Below are 12,281 nucleotides of genomic sequence, written 5' to 3' on the forward strand. Positions count from 1 at the left end.
CTCGCCTGTGGACTCTCTGTGGGAAGCACATGGTGTGATAAGGGAATGCTGAATGCACTGAGGTCAGGCCCAGGAAGGTCAAAGCTGTGTAAGCTTCTTGCCTTCGAGACAGTATGTTCAGAGAGAGGAGGCATGCTCCCCCAGAGTCCAGACTGACTTCATGTGGAGTAGCTCCAGACCATCGCTCGGTGACTGCGTGACAGCTAGATATGCCATGTAACATATCTTTGCAAAGGTTATGATCTACTCAATATATTCATCCTATTTTATGCATGTATCATTTTTATATCTGAAGTTATGAGCGTTGTCTCTATGCTTGTGTCATAAACGGATAGTTAAGAGTTAATGGAACAGAAGTACTTCATACCTCTTCTGCCTATAAAGGGTTAAGTTCAGTGAGCCTGGCTGTCACCTGACCAGAGGACCAATCAGAGGACAGGATACTTTCAAATCTTGAGGGAGGGAAGTTTTTGTGTGTGCTGTTAGTTTTTGGTTGTTCACTCTGGGGGCTCAGAGGGATCAGATGTGCAACCAGGTTTCTCTCCAATCTCTGCCATACAGGCTCTTATAAGGTCAGAATAGTGAGTACTAGGTAGATAAAGCGAGTTAGGCTTATGGTTGTTTTCTTTATTTGCAAATGTGTATTTGGCTGGGAGGAGTTCAAATTGGTATTTTGCTGAAAGATTTTAATTTGTACTTGTATACTTAGGCTGGGAGGGTATTCCCAGTGTCTATAGCTGAAAGACCCTGTACCTATTCCATTTTTTTAAATGTACAAAGATAATTTTTACTGTTTTTCTTTCTTTAATTAAAAGCATTTCTTGTTTAAGAACCTGATTTTTTTTTTATTCTGGTGAGACCCCAGGGGACTGGGTCTGGATTCACCAGGGAATTGGTGGGGAGAAAGGAGGGAAGGGGGAGAGGGAGGTTATTTTCTCTCTGTGTTAGGATTACTGTCTCTCTCAGGGAGAGTCTGGGAGGGGGAGAGAGAAGGAGGGGAAAGGTGGATTTTCCTCTCTGTTTTAAGATTCAAGGAGTTTGAATCACAGTGATCTTCCAGGGTAACCCAGGGAGGGGAAGCCTGGGAGAGGCAATGGTGAGGGAAAGGGTTTACTTTCCTTGTGTTAAGATCCAGAGGGTCTGGGTCGTGGGGGTCCCCAGGCAAGGTTTTGGGGGTGACCAGAGTGTACCAGGCACTGGAATTCCTGGTTGGTGGCAGCGCTACAGGTTCTAAGCTGGTAATTGAGCTTAGAGGAATTCATGCTGGTACCCCATCTTTTGGACGCTAAGGTTCAGAGTGGGGAATTATACCATGACAGCTTGTATTTGAAGTGTTTGCTATGTGAAGCACATAAGGCACATTTGGTTAAGTAATTGGGAGTACTTAGCTGACAACAGACCTTGATAGATGCCAATCCACATCTGAGCTTTCCTGGGAAAGTTCAAACTAACATGTAAACAAAGGTATCCTCCTGCAAAAAGCTGAATCATTCATAGACATGTGACTTGCCCAGGTGGCTGGAGACTCCATCTTGTGGCTGTGATGTTGCACAAGAGAGAGGATATAAAAGGCCCTGGAAACCCCTCCATTTGGTCTTCGGCTGGCTCAGAAGATAGCCTCTCCACCCTAGAGAGATGCCTGAAAGGAACTGGAACAAAGGACAGTAACTGCAGGGGAGTAAGTGATTGCTGGACCCAGACTAGGAGTGATTCTAGTCTGTGAAAGAAGCTTATTGGAACATCTCTGGGGGTGAGATTTTCCTGCATTTAGTTTCCTACTATATTAGGCTTAGACTTGCATGTTTTTATTTTATTTTGCCTGGTAATTTACTTGGTTCTGTCTGTCATTACTTGGAAACACTTAAATCCTACTTTTTATATTTAATACAATCACTTTTTGCTTATTAATTGACCCAGAGCAAGTAATTAATTCCTGGGGGAGCAAACAGCTGTGCATATCGCTCTATCAGTGTTACAGAGGGCAAACAATTGATGAGTTTACCCTGTATAAGCTTTATACAGGGTAAAACGGATTTATTTGGAGTTTGGATCCCATTGGGAACTGGGTATCTGGGTGCTAGAAACAGGAGCACCTTCTAAGCCATTTTCAGTTAAGTCTGCAGCTTTTGGGGACGTTCAGACCTGGATCTGTTTGCAGCAGGCTAGCATGTCTGGCTGAACAAGACAGGGTACTGAAGACCCAAGATGTGGGGCGGGGGAAGCAGCGGGGGCCTGGAGCAATGCAGGGGATGGATGCAAGGCCAGGAAAGCAGTGGGGTCCAGGGGTGGTGTGTGTGTGGGGGGGGAGATGGATACAGGGCTGTGGGGGCCAGGGGCAATGTGGATGGGTGATGAGTCCCACTGTCGTGTTGCCACAGCCAGGGCCTGGTGTCTGCTGCCATGCAGACAGGACTGAGGCTCAGTGCCTGCGGCCAGAACCTGGAGCTGGGGACAGGAACTTTGTGGCTGGAGCCAGGGATCAGAGCCTGCTGCCAGGCAGCCAGAGCTGTGGGTCAGCGCCTGGACCAGAGCTCGGAGCTGGGTGTGGCTGGAGTCAGGAGTCAGTTCCTGCCATTGTGTGGCTGGAGCCAGCACTTGCTGCTGCACGGCCAGGGCCAGAGGGTGGCACCTGAGGCCAGATCCTGCCACTGTGTGGCTGGAGCCCGGGAACAGAGCTGTGGGTTGGCACCTGTTGCCATGCAACTGGGGCAGGGGATCAGCGCCAGGGGCTGAGGCTGCGTGGCTGGCGCCTGTGGCCAGCTCCAGGAACTGGGGGCCAGAGGCCAACTGAAGCTCCATGGCCAGAGCCGGGGGTCAGCACATGCTTCTCTGGCACCCGAAGCCCCACAATTGGAGCCCGCTGCCATATGGCTGGGCTGGGGGTTGGCACCTGTGGCCAGCGCCTGCCACTGCACGTCCAGAGCCTGGGACTGGAGCCAGGAGCCAGTACCTGCTGCCACACAGCTGGAACCTGAGGCTGCAGGCTGAAGCCCCGCAGCTGGAGGCCAGCTGCCCATGGTTAGAGCATGGGGTTGCACTGCCAGGCTCCTGAATTCCTGCTGCTGGAGCCTGCTGCTCAACTTCCCCATCCCCCAAGGTGGGTCAAGACATCACTTTGCTCCTGCAGCATTGCACCCCAGCTCTCTCCAGAGGCAATGCGGAGCCCTGCGCATCCAGGAGCAACAAGGAGTGAGTGGGAGGGGCTAATCCTTTGCCTCCTCCCCCCATCACGGCCATGGTGGCCGCATCTGAGAAACATTGACCTAGCTCAGGGGTGGGGAAACTTTTTGGCCTGAGGTCCACATCTGAGTGTGGAAATTGTATGCAAGGCCATGAATGTGGGGCTGGGGCAGGGAGTTGGGGTGTGGGAGGGAGTGCGGAGTGTGTCAGGGAGCTCAGCGCAGGGGGGATGGGGTGCGAGGTGCAGGAGGGGTTTGGGGTGTGGACTCCGGCCTGGCACCACTTATCTCAAGCAGCCTCAGGGTGGCAGCAGCACACAGCGAGGCTAAGGCAGGCTCCCTATATGCCCTGGCTCCGTGACACTCCCAGAACTGGCCAGCATGTCTGGCAGTGGCTTGTGGGGTGGGGTGGAGCAGGCGTCTCTGCCACGCGCTGCCCTCACCTGTGGGTACCGCCCCCAAAGCTCCCATTGGCCGCGGTTCCCCTTTCCCAGCCAATGGGAGCTGCGGGGGGCGGTGCCTGCAGGCGAGGGCAGCACACAGTCCTGTGCCCTCAGGGGTCGCAGGGACATAGTGCCGGCCACTTCTGGGAGCGGTGCAGGGCCAGGGCAGGCAGGGATCCTGCCTGAGCTCTGCTGCGCCATGGGGCTGGCAATCCCGCGGGTCAGACTGAAAGCCCTGATGGGCTGGATCCGGCCCTTGGGCTGTAGTTTGCCCTCCCCTGGCCTAGCAGGTGTCAAGGGTTTTGGAGGCTTCTTGGCAGAGAAGAGCCTGAAGGAATTTGCTTTGTGGATGTTTATGGGGACTTGCTCCTGAGCGTGAAGGGCAGTGTTGGAAAGAGCACAAAGGGCTTGTTTTAAAATGGAACAAGTTGTTGATGGAGGCTGATCCATCCTAGGATGCGACAGGATGCAGAGTGGGGATAGGTTATGTCAGCTTGTCAAGCTGACAGTAGGGAAAAGGAAAATGTGGACATTACACTTTAGTCTGCATTTTAAGAGCCCATCAGGACTTGTATGGGGCGATAACTTACAGCTCTGAGAACAACTGTAATGCAAACAGAAAATGACATGATAGAAGCCATCCAAGAGATGAGCTGGGATCAGCACAGCCATAGAAAATTGCCTGACATTTATCCATCATCATAACAACTGGTGTGACCTGACTAGAAAACAAGGCAGCAGGAACCAGCTCCATGACATGTTTGAAGACTGTAATTTGAAGCACTCTGGCCATCTGCAAATCATTTGTTTGGGTGCTGGCCCACAGAGGCGCCTCTGGGGAATCAGGTGGAAGGAGGGTGAAAATGTGTGTGACAAACAAGCAGACCAGAACCCTGCTAACATCTGCAGTTGAGATTAGCCTTACGGAATTGTAAAACATTTCCCAAGGATTTGGTACAGTCAAAGCCTGTTATGCTTAAAATATACATGGCTCATGTGAACTATCCAATGAAGTCCTCAGTACAATAGTTTCAAGTTTGGCTGGATAAACCCACCCATCTATGACCATAAATCGACCAGGCCAGCACAATGACATTTTTAAACATAATTATTTCTATCATCATTTGGACTCAGAAGAGTCAGAGCTAAGGCCATGATGCTGTGGGCTCACATGCTCACCCTTTTATCTCTGCAGAGCTGAATTCAAACCATGGCTGAGATCACAACTGAAAAATCTTCTCCTTGGACTCTGTCACCGTACAATTTGGTCTCCTGACAGCCTCTTCTCAAGAGAAGCACATGATGGGTGTATCGCCAGTGGTTTGGAGTTTGGGTCTAGTTTGAACAAGCACACTACAGTTTGAACACTAATCCCACCCCTGCACAACTAAGTCCCTCCTCTCTGACAGGTCAGGTTTCCCTGGCAACAGATATATCATTATCATCAAAGGATCCAAAACCTTGAGTGAGGAAGGAGCTCCAAACAACTATATTCTTGGCTACTGGTGTTTAGAGGGTAGACATCAGCCTCTACATTTGCAAAGAGTTCTCGGAGGTTTCAGGAACAGCACTATTAATTGCCTAGAGGGTCACTAGCTGAAAGTCTAGTCAGATGCCTACCACAGTCAAAGGAAGCTTTGCCTTGACTTAGTGGCTCAGAATTACACCATAAATCTCTATGTATTACTCTAAAGATATTGGACTAGGTCTTTCAAAGAATCTATAACGGGCTTCCAAATGAAACTCTCTTAGCCCTAGTCTATATTACGAGTTTAGGTTGAATTTAGCAGCATTAGATCCATTTACCCTGGACCTGTCCACACAATGAAGCCATTTTTATTGACTTAAAGGGCTCTTAAAATCGATTTCTGTACCCCTCCCCCGAAGAGGGGATTAGCGCTGAAATCGATGTCGCCAGGTCGAATCTGGAGTACTGTGGATGCAATTTGACGATATTGGGCTCCAGGAGCTATCCCAGAGTGCTCCATTGTGACCGCTCTGGACAGCGCTCTCAACTCAGATGCACTGGCCAAGTAGACAGGAAAAGCCCCGCGAACTTTTGAATTTCATTTCCTGTTTGGCCAGCTGATCAGTGCGAGTGACCACACAGAGCTCATCAGCACAGGTAACCATGCAGTCCCAGAATCGCCAAAGAACTCCAGCATGGACCGAACTGGAGGTACTGGATCTGATTGCTGTTTGGGGAGACGAATCCATGCTAACAGAACTAGGTTCCAAAAGACAAAATGCCAAAATATTTGAAAAAAATCTCTAAGGGCATCATGGACAGCCCTACAACAGGGACCTGCAGCAGTGCCGCATGAAAATTAAGGAGCTCAGGCAAGCCTATCAAAAAGCCAAAGAGGCAAATGGCAGCTCCACGTCAGAGCCCCAGACATGCTGTCTCTACGATGAGCCCCCACCACTACCCCACCCCTGTCTGTGGACACCTGCAAGGGGGAAGTCTCATGCAACAGGGATGATGAGACGGAGGAGGAGGAGGATAGCGCAGAGCACGCAAGCGGAGAAACCATTCTCCCCGACAGCCAGGAACTGTTTATCACCCTGGAGCTAATGCCCTCCCAACCTGAGCTCACGGACCATGAAGCTGGAGAAGGCATCTCTGGTGAGTGTACCTTTGTAACTATAATGCATGGTTTAAAAGCAGGCGTGTTTAATGATTAATTTGCCCTGAAGACTTGGGATGCATTCACAGCCAGGACAGCCCCTCCTTTTAAATGGCCAACCCAACGGGTGGTTGGTATGGAAAGGAGGGTGCTGCTGTTTGAAACCATTCCCATGTGTTATGGAGGTTAAAGAAACCAAAAGACTGTGGCTTACCATGGCTGCCTGAAAGTCGAATTCTGTTGCCTGGCCCTGCTTGTGTGATCTCTCACACCAAACCAGCAGGCCCTCAATGTAAGAGGCAAAATGCGACCTTGTACCGAAAGCACATGTGCTATGTAATGTTAACAGCTTAGTTCACCATGAAAGAGTCTACCCATTGTTCTCTAAAATGTGTCTTTTTCAATACTAATCTCCCTTTTTTTTTCCTCCCGCAGCTGCAAATGTTTCAACACTCCCTCTGTCATCTCCGTCCCAGAGGCTGTCGCAGATAAGAAGGCGAAAAAAACTGCGCTCACGATTAAATGTTCTCTGAGCTCATGCAGTCCTCCGGCACTGAAAGAGCTCAGCAGAATGCATGGAGGCAGACAGTGTCAAAGTCAGGGGTGAAAGTAACTTACAGGACTTACTGGTACTGCTGGAGTCCTGAGGGGGGCGTGGTCTCATCTGAAGAGGCATGGCCTCAACCGGAAGAGGTGGTGCCTCTCAAGATTTAAAGGCCCTGGGGCACTGGCTGTGGCTGGGAGACCCAGGGCCTTTAAATCAACCTGCGGCTCCCAGCTGCAGAGGGCAGCCACAGAGCCCTTTAAATCCCCCCCGCGGAAGCCGGTGCGGCCGGCACAGTGTACTGGCTCTTGTCAGTATGCCATACTGGACCATACCGGCTTACTTTCACCTCTGATCAGAGTCCAGGAAAGTAGAAAATGAATGTGAGGATAGGAGGGACGAGCGAGATGAGAGGTGGCAGCAGCGCAATGAGAGGAGACAGGATGCAATGCTGAGGCTACTGCGGGGATCAGACCGATATGCTCTGATGGCTGGTGGAGCTTCAAGAAATGCAGCAAGAGCACAGACTGCCACTGCAGCACCTGTGTAACCACCCGCCCTCCTCCCCAAGTTCCATAGCCTGCTCACCCAGACACCCAAGAACGCAGGGTGAGAGGGGCTCCTGGCACCCAACCACTCCACCCCAGAGGACTGCCCAAGCAACAGAAGGCTGGCATTCAATAAGTTTTGAAGTGCAATGTGGCCTTGTCCTTCCCTCCTCCCCTCATCCACCACCCCACCTGGTGCTTCCCTCCTCTCCTACCCTTCTGGGCCACCTTGGCAGTTATCCCCCTATTTGTGTGATGAATTAATAAAGAATGCATGATTTTGAAACAATAATGACTTTATTACCTCTACAAGAGGTGATCGAAGGGGGAAGGGCAGTTGGCTTATAGGGAAGTAGAGTGAACAAATGGGGTGGGTTTTCATTAAGGAGAAACAAACAGAACTTTCACACCGTAGCCTGGCCAGTCATGAAACTGGTTTTCAAAGCTTCTCTGATGCGCAGCGTGCCCTGCTGCACTATTGTAATCGCCCTGGTGTCTGACTGTATGTAATCAGCGGCCAGGCGATTTGCCTCAACCTCCCACCCCACCATAAACATACCCCTTACTCTCACAGAGATTGTGGAGCACACAGCAAGCAGCAATAACAATTGGAATATTGGTTTCACTGAGGTCTAACTGAGTCAGTAAACTGCATCAGTGCGCTTTTAAACATCCATATGCACATTCTACCACCATTCTGCACTTGCTCAGCCTATAGTTGAACAGCTCCTTACTACTGTCCAGGGTGCCTGTGTATGGCTTCATGAGCCATGGCATTAAGGGGTAGGCAGGGTCCCCAAGGATAACTATAGCCATTTCAACATCCCCAACAGTTATTTTCTGGTCTGGGAAGTAAGTCCCTTCCTGCAGCTGTTCAAACAGACCAGAGTTCCTGAAGATACGAGCGTCATGTACCTTTCCCAGCCATCCCATGTTGATGTCAGTGAAAAGTCCCTTGTGATCCACCAGTGCTTGCAGCACCATTGAAAAGTACCTCTTGTGGTTTATGTATTGGCTGCCAAGGTGGTCCGGTGCCAAGATAGGGATATGTGTTCCGTCTATCGCCCTACCGTAGTTAGGGAACCCCATTGCAGCAAAGCCATCCACTATGACCTGCACATTTCCCAGAGTCACTACCCTTGATAGCAGCAGATCAGTGATTGCGTTGGCTACCTGGATCACAGCAGCCCCCACAGTAGATTTACCCACTCCAAATTGATTACCGACTGACTGGTAGCTGTCTGGCATTGCAAGTTTCCAGAGGGCTATCGCCACTTGCTTGTGAACTGTGAGGGCTGCTCTCATCTTGGTATTCTTGCGCTTCAGGGCAGGGGAAAGCAAGTCACAAAGTTCCATGAAAGAGCCCTTATGCATGCGAAAGGTTTGCAGCCACTGGGAATCATCCCAGACCTGCAACACTATGCGGTCCCACCAGTCTGTGCTTGTTTCCTGGGCCCAGACTTGGGGTTCCACGGCAGGAACCTTCCCCATTACCACCATGATGTCCAAATTGTCAGGGTCCATGCTTTGCGAGAAGTCTGTGTCCATGGCCTCATCGCTATCATGATCGCACTGTCGCTGCCTCCTCGCTTGCTTTTGCAGGTTCTGGTTCTGCACACTGCAGGATAACATGCGAGGTGTTTACAATGCTCACAACAGCAGTGGTGAGCTGAGCAGGCTCCATGCATGCCATGGTATGACATCAGCAGGAGAGCAAAGTCGTAGTGGAAGCGGTGGATGATGATGGATGCCACGAGACTCGATATTTATACTGAACGACGAGAGGACCTGCGAGGTAGATTCATGGCACCAGGAGAGCAGAGTTGCAATAGAAGTGATGGAGTATGATGGTTAGCACTGCGCACATTTCCTGAGTACAACAAGGAGAAAATTAGCTGTCGTGGCAATATCAGCAGAGCAGAGTTGCAGTGGAAGTGGTGGATGATGATGATGATGGTTTGACGTCCTATTGCACCATCTGCTGCTAGCAGCACCTAGGAAGCACCCAGTACACAATAGCGGTGGTGTCGGGTCAGTGAGCTGAGCTGGGCGAGCTGCACGCTTGCCGTGCTATGGCGTCTGCATGGAAAAAAGGTGCAAAACAATTGTCTGATGTTGCTTTCACTGAGGGAGGGGCGACTGATGACATGTACCCAAAACCACCTGTGACAATGTTTTTGCACCATCAGGCACTGGGAGTTTAACCCAGAATTCCAATGGGCGGCAGAGACTGTGGGAACTGTGGGATAGCTACCCACAGTGCACTGCTCTGTAAGTCGATGCTAGCCACAGTAGTGAGGATGCACTCCGCCAACTTAATGCAGTTAGTGTGGACATACGCAGTCAACTGTATAAATCAATTTCTAAAAATCGACTTCTATAAAATCGACCTAATTTTGTAATGTAGACACACCCTTAGCAGTGTTATGTATGGTTCACATTCAGTACATCATCTTAGTTTATCTTTAACCATGGATTTTGTAGGGAGAAAGACTACCCAGATTCTCAACCCAACAATGCTAAAGAATGTTTTACTTTGTAACAGTGACCGGTGTCTTTTCACAAAATCTGTCAATAGCAGGAAATCAGGCATAGATCCTGAATTCTGTACAGCATACAGTCAATGCATAGCCTCTTCAGGGTGAAATGTAACCCCGGGCAGGCTTGTGCAAGGCCTGTGTACCACCTAAGTCCCACTTACACCTCAAAATTGGGCTCATCTGTGAGTTAAATGGGGCCTAGTCCTCATAATGGCTCTTTCCACATGGGTCAATCTCAGTGAAAATATACTCTCCTCTGAAAAGAGACTCTGGAAGGGTGGCATTTTGGGCTTCCAAGTTTCTGGTCGTTCAATGGTTAGTGAGAATAGCATGAAATGATGAGGCAGGGAAATCTGCAGTTTCATGGAACCCTGAGAACTTTAAAAACAGCCCTCCAAAAATGGAGAAATGTTTCTGAATCAATTTTAAGTTTTGAAAAAAAAAATTTTTTTAAAGGAGAAACCATTCTCTTCCTCCCTCCCTGTCCAGAAAAGTGGAACAATCCCCCTAACCATTAAAGTGCCCTAAGGCTTGGAAAACTCCTGGGCCCCGAGACTTCAGAAAGATTCTAAATGACAGGATGCAAGTTCCCTCATCTCAAATCAACCAGGGCTTGGTTAGTCACCCTAACCCTTCACTCTGGCAGAAGAGAGAGTATTTCCTCCAGTTACTGTTGTTTCTGTTCTCCAGTTTTCTTCATTAAGCCTTAAAACAAAGCCAGCTAAAAACCTCAGGGTATCTGTTCTCCCTTTGACACAAACCCTCAATTCTCATGGACTCTAATGGAGATTACTCTTGCATGGAGGGATGTATATCTTACAGGCATCTATAATATTCATATAGACACTGATGAAAGCAGGTCCTGATATTCCCATAAAATAACCTGAACTGTGCACTTCACAAACAAAGGAAGATCTGTTTTGAGATGAGCTGCCTCTCCGGAACATAGCATTTTGCTCCCACTAGCAATGGTGCTATTTAAGGTGCTGAAGCTATTGCCATGTGCTCAAGTAAATAGCACTGATTAACTGACCTTCCAGACCCAGGACAAAACCAAACAGGAGGGCAGTGATCAATATCAGAACTTAGGAGACTATAAAGCTTCAGACTGATAGTAAACATAAGTCAAAGAAGAGCACTGTTGTACCCAATCATGCTCCAATACATCTGTTAGTCTATAAGGAGCCACAGGAGTCTTTGCTCCAATTAATGTGTAATCCACGTGCAGAGGAATTGCATTTGGAAGGAGATCAGTGCAACTGGGAGCAGTCAGAACAAAATAAGGATGTAAATTAGGTGCCATAGGATACAGTTTATGATAGGCAAGTTTCAGAAGTGTTGGTGCAGTTCAGATCATCAATGTTTTGGGATGCTAGTCCAATTCTGGGGGGCTGGAAATTTCAGGGAAAAGGGGTTCTTCATAAAAGTTTCAACAAATGGGAAATGGTTACTTGCCTGAGACAACAGTTCTTCGAGAAGGCCTCTGCATAGTCTCTGCAGCTGCACTGTTGGGGCCTCCAATCAGCATGAATGTGCAGAGGCCACTGGAAGCAGTGCCCTGCTCACACAAGTAGCCCCATAGAGTTAAATGCATTACCCTGGGAAGCACTTACCAGTGTGAATTTAGGCTCCACAATCAGGCCCTGCAAGAACAGCTCTAAGTCCAGCCCTGGTTGAACCAAGCAATTGCAAAGATATTTGAATATTTTTAAAGTTAAAAAAGTTGCTCCATTTTTTCCAAGCCTCCTACTGAGTTTGGATTCAACTCCACTTTGGGGCAGACATTCTGCCCAGTTCTTATTTTATCCAAACTTATCTCTAGCAGACTTGACACTACCCAAACAATTCTGAGTTCAGGGGACATCTGCACTCTGATCCAATTCAGGATCCAGACTCTATGTCTCAAGTTCATGTCTGGGCATAATATACTAATGCCATGGGAGTCCAAAGGGAAAGAATTTCATTGCCAAAGTGATGTTTAGGAGTCATAGGCTAAAGAGAAGGGGAGGACTTTGAGTTGAAACATGAAAATCACTTAGGCACAGAAGAGCAGGGAAACTGATCCAAGGATCTATTGCCCACTAAGAAATTTGGTGTCTAAAGAGCAGAGAAACGATCTGGAGAGTGGAAAAAAAAATTAAAAAGAGAGGAAGGTAGAGCTGGTTGGAAATTTTCCAACAAAAACAGCTGAGCCAATGGCCTGAGACATTTAACTACTTCTACTGCAAGTTTGATGAAACTTTTGTCAAAACAGTTTTTTTTTGTTTCAGTTCACATTTCACAGTTTTGTTTCACATCAGTTTCACGTTTTCTTCCAGAAATAACACATTTCATCAAGAATTTCATCAAGCTGGGGTTTGTTCCAATATGGAACTGACATTTCTCCCAACCGAAAAGCAA

This window comes from Gopherus evgoodei, chromosome 5 (assembly GCF_007399415.2).
Source record: "Gopherus evgoodei ecotype Sinaloan lineage chromosome 5, rGopEvg1_v1.p, whole genome shotgun sequence".
NCBI classification, from domain to species: Eukaryota; Metazoa; Chordata; order Testudines; family Testudinidae; genus Gopherus; species Gopherus evgoodei.